Raw genomic sequence first — 5,149 nt, 5'->3', positions numbered from 1 at the left:
ATGGGATAAAGAAATGAGTAGAGTTTACAACAGAGGAATGTAGAATGGCTAATAAGCACTTAAAGTAATATTCAAGGTCTTTACTGATCAGGGAAATACAAGTCAGAATGACCCTGACATTCCACCTTAAACCAATCAGAATATCTATGTTCAAATATTCTGGTGATTGAGCACGTGTTGGTGAGGATGTGGAGAAGGATAAGCATTCCTCTACTGATGGTGGGATTGCAAACTAGTACAACCACTCTTGAAATTAATTTGGAATTTCTTCAGAAACTTCTACCTGAATACACAGCTATATTACTCTTGGGCATATACCCAAAATGTGTATATAGAACCAGATATTGGTTTTGTTAATTATTTGTGTAGTTCTTTTTCTTTATACCTTGTTGATCTCAGCCTTGAGTTTGATTATTTCCTGCCATGTACTCCTCTTTGGTGCATTTGTTTATTGTTGTTCTAGAGCTTTCAGGTGTGCTGTTAAGCTGCTGGTGTATGCTCTCTTCTGTTTCTTTTTGGAGGTACTCAGAGCTATGAGTTTTCCTCTTAACATTGCTTTCATTGTGTTCAATAAGTTCAGATTTGTTGTGCTGTCATTTTCATTAAATTCTAATGTGTCTTTAATTTCTTTCATTCTTTATTCCACGATGAAGATAACTTTGAGTAGAGTATTGTTCAGCTTCCATGCCTATGTGGGAATCCATTGTTTTGTTATTATTCAAAAACAGCCTTACTCTATGATAATCTGATAGGATACATAGGATTATTCCAATCTCCTTGTATCTGTTGAGGCCTGTTTTTTTTTTTTTTTTGAACAATTATATTGTCAGTATTGGAGAAGGTACCAGGAAGTGCTGAGAAGAAGCTATATTCTTTTCTTTTAGAATGAAATGTTCTATAGATACCTGGTAAAACCATTTGATTCATAACCTGTTAATTTTAATATGTCTCCATTTAGTTTCTGTTTCTATGATCTGTCCATTGATGAGAATGAGATGCTGAAGTCTCCCACTATTATTGTGTGAAGTTCAATGTGTGCTTTGTGCTTTAGAAAAACTTATTTTATGAATATGGTTGCCCTTGCATTTGGAGCATAGGTGTTCAGAATTGAGAGTTCATCTTAGTAGATTTTTTTCCTTAGACAAGTATGAAGTGTCATTCCTCATTTTTTGGATAACTTTTTGTTGAAAGTCTATTTTATTCAATATTGGAATGGCTACTACATCTTGTTTCTTGGAACCAATTGCTTGGACATTTTTTCCAGCCTTTCAATTTGAAGCAGTGTTTGTCTTTGTCATTGAGATGTGTTTCTTGTATCCATCTGTTAGTCTTTAACTTTTTATTGAAGAATTATGTCCATTGATGTAAAGAGTTGTTAAGGAGCAGTGAGTGTTGCTTCCTGTTATTTTTGTTGTTAGATGTGGGATTAAGTATGTGTGGCTATCTTATTTTGAGTCTGTTGAAAGATCAATATCTTACTTTTTTGAAAAGTTGTTAGCTTCCTTGTCTTGGAGTTTTCTACTTATTATCCTGTATAGAGCCGGATTTGTGGAAAGATATAGTATAAATTTGGTTTTTTCATGGAATATCATGTTTTCACCATCTTTGATAATTGACAGTTTTCTGGGTATAGTAGCCTAGGGTGGCATTTGTGCTCCCTTAATGTCTTCATGGCATCTCCCCAGGATCTTCTGGCTTTTACAGTCTCTAGTGAGAAGTGTGGTGTACTTCTGATAGGTCTGCCTTTATTTGTTACTTGACCTTTTCCCCTTAATGCTTTTAATATTTCTTTTTTGTTCTGTGTAATTGGGGTTTTGATTATTTTTTGTTTGCTTGTTTTTTTCAAGACAGGGTTTCTTTTTGTAGTCCTGGCTGTCCTGGAACTCACCCTGTAGACCAGACTGATCTTGAACTCCAAAATCCACCTGTCTCTGCCTCCCAAGTGCTGGGATTAAAGGTGAGTGCCACCACCCCTCAGCAGTCATTTCTTTCTTTATGTTAGAAATGTTTTCTTCTATAATTTTTTGAAGATGTTTACTGGCCTTTTGAGTTTGGAATATTCACTATCTTATATTCCTGTGATCTATAGGTTTGGTCTTATCTTTGTGTCCTAAATTTCCTGGATGTTTTGGACTAGGATCTTTTTGAATTTTGCATTTTCTTTTACTGTTGTGTTAATGTTTTCTTAGGTATCTTCTTTGCCTGACATTTTCTCTTTTTTTTTTCATTATTAAGAGAATACTTTATTAGTTTTTGTAATCAAAAGCATGTAGTTAAGAAATTACATATTTAATACAGTGCATTACCCCTGTACTAATGGAAAAAATTAAATTCAACATTTCCAGACCAATATGCCTGTTAATTTCTGTACAATGCCAACTCAACAGAGTAAACTGGGATACTGTTTTCCAAAGTTGACAGCACAGCTAAAGTTTCAAAAACTTCAATATATATATATATATATGTATATATATATATATATATACATATATATATATATATCAATTATAGCAGTGTGTTATACATCAATAGCAGCAACAGGTTTTGCAGGTTCTGCAGTCATTTGAACAAAATTGTAGAGACATCCAGAACACTGTATTAAAAAAAAGAAAGTAAAAAACAAAACCCCATAAATTTATTGTTTTTAATAGCTGAGTAGTACTCCATTGTGTAGATGTACCATAATTTCTGTATCCACTCCTCTGTTGAGGGACATCTGGGTTGTTTCCAGGTTCTGGCTATTATAAATAAGGCTGATATGAACTTGGTGGAGCATGTATCCTTATTACATATTGGAGCATCTTTTGGGTATATGCCCAGGAGTGGTATAGCTGGGTCCTGCGGTAGAACTATGTCCAATTTCCGGAGGAATAGCCAAACTGATTTCCAGAGTGGTTGTACCAGTTTGCAATCCCACCAGCAATGAAGTAATATTCCTCTTTCTCTACAACCTCTCCAGCATCTGCTGTCCCCTGAGTCTTTTATCCTAGCCAATAATATTTTGTTTCTTCGGTTTTAATCGCCTGAGGTTTGATTGGTCTAGTTCTAACAGGTTTGGTGGTTATGGTTGGTGCAGGAGGTGCCTTTTCTTCTACTTTTTCCTGACAAGTACCAAGAGGGTCATTCAGCATTTCAGGTTTACTTGTATCACTGTTCACTCTCTGGGCTTTGCCTCCTATCAGTTTGCTCTGTTGCTGTTCAGAGAAGAACCGCTGTGTGGACTGAAGAACCTCTACTCTCTGCTTTTCCAACACCTAGGATCAAATGTCTTGTGACTGAGTCCTCTTTCCACTGCTCTCTTCTTCATATCTTGTTCAGTTTTCAACGCAGCCTGGGCCTGATTACCTCTGACTCCAGATAGTGATCAACAAGGACCGCTGGCTACATGTGGCAAATGAACATGGCTCATGAGGCCTGTGGTCAGCAGAGGAGGCATCTGACTGGCCAGTGCCATTGGTGGCCTCTGTATAGGCACTGAGAAACTGTTAGTATGTGGGGCGCTTACAGGACCAGGTTAGGCTGAGAGAGAATCGGGAGTGCAAACTGTGTAGGAAATGGCTGTGCCATTGTCACTGTGTCAGGGGCTGACTGGAACGGTTTCTGATACACATTTTGCTAGATTGACTGTTTGGATTTGTTGATGTAGCCCTGAATGGACTCGATGTTGGCATGGTGCTTTGACCAATTGGAGGTGTTCCTGGTTTGATACTCAATACCACTCCCAAAAGCTTTTAGTTCCATTTCAGATATTTTCCCTGTGGTTGCCATCCTGCTATGCTATGTTCCAGCAGGGATTAATCCTTTGAAAGGCTGGCTTACTTGGGCAGGTTGGCTCAAACTCTGAGCCTGGGCTTGTGGGGTTCTGTGCTGTAACTGGGGCTGAAGTGTCTGAGGCAAAGCAGTCAGAGATTTTCCAGTAGATCTAAAATTAGTCAAAGGAAAGTGAGATGCTAGTAAAGTTACTGTAACCTGCTGGAGAGCTCTTGGTGATTGGGCAGTGTTTTAAAAATTTGTCTGACCAGGCTGCTGTACTTGTCCAGAGTAAATATTTGAGTCCTGAGTAAGATTTGCTCTGGCCTGAAGAAGATGTGTATCAATCAGCAGAGAACTTCCTAGTCCTGATGTCTCTCCCACCTGATGTTCATAAAGTGTAGGGATGGGCTGAGTATTTGAAGTCTGCTGAAAGGCAAGACTTGATTGTGCCTTGGCAAGTTCCTGGTGGTGGACATCTGGGATGCTGTGGATAGCTGTATGAGAGAGGACCATGGAAGGCTGGGAAAGACTGCTTTGCATAAAGACTGGCTGCCATCTATATGGTTGAATTGAAGAACTTAACAATTCCTGAACCTGGAAAAGAGCATGGAAGGCATGGGAAAATTCTCCAAATCTAAGGGAATGGGGTCCCCAGTAACCTCTATATCACCTCCAACTGTGAGTCGTGTCAGCAGCAGTGCCAGTGGACCAAGCCCTGCTAATTCCAGCTCATTTTCCCATGAATCCATGCTGCAGATTCCAGTTGTGTCAGGTCAGTCACTCCTACAGCATCATTATCAGGAGCTGGTACTTACACTACCTCTTCATTGAGTACAAAACCTATAACCACATCGGACCCTCCTAATATTTGTAAAGTAGAACCCCAACAATTACAAACCAGCAGCCTACCTTCTGCAAGTCATTTTTCACAGTTAAGCTATATGCCTTCCCTTATTGCACTGCAACAGTAGAGTCCACAAGTTCATGTGTCTCAGTCCACAGCAGCTCAAATCCCAGCCTTCTATATGGATACAAGTCATTTATTCAATACCCAGCATGCAGGATTGGTTCCACCATCCCTGGCTTAGCAACAGGGCTTCCAACCTGGTCTCTCCTAGACAACATAGGTTCAGTAGATTCCAACCCCTATATATGCCTCCCACTGCAAGAGATTTTTCTCTTCTATGGCTTGTATTCCTGTGGTGATTCTTGCATCTATGACTTCTGGTCTCTTTCCTAGGTTTTACATCTCAAGGGTTGTTTCCCTTTGTGATTTATTTATTGTTTCTCTTTCCATTTTAAGACCCTGCATGGATTTGTTCAATTCTTTCACCCATTTGATTGTGGTTTTCTTGTATTTCTTTAAGGGACCTATGTGTTTCCTCTTTAAGGGCTT

General features: G+C 38.9%; 1 pseudogene; it reads right to left on the bottom strand.

Moving 5' to 3' along the window:
- Nucleotides 1-2,518: 2,518 nt before the first annotated feature.
- Nucleotides 2,519-4,502, bottom strand: LOC116101248 (annotated as a pseudogene).
- Nucleotides 4,503-5,149: the final 647 nt, after the last annotated feature.

Source organism: Mastomys coucha, unplaced genomic scaffold (assembly GCF_008632895.1).
Source record: "Mastomys coucha isolate ucsf_1 unplaced genomic scaffold, UCSF_Mcou_1 pScaffold21, whole genome shotgun sequence".
NCBI lineage: Eukaryota > Metazoa > Chordata > Mammalia > Rodentia > Muridae > Mastomys > Mastomys coucha.
The sequence above is the reverse complement of the archived record's forward strand: the minus strand, read 5'-3'. Positions and strand labels throughout refer to the sequence as shown.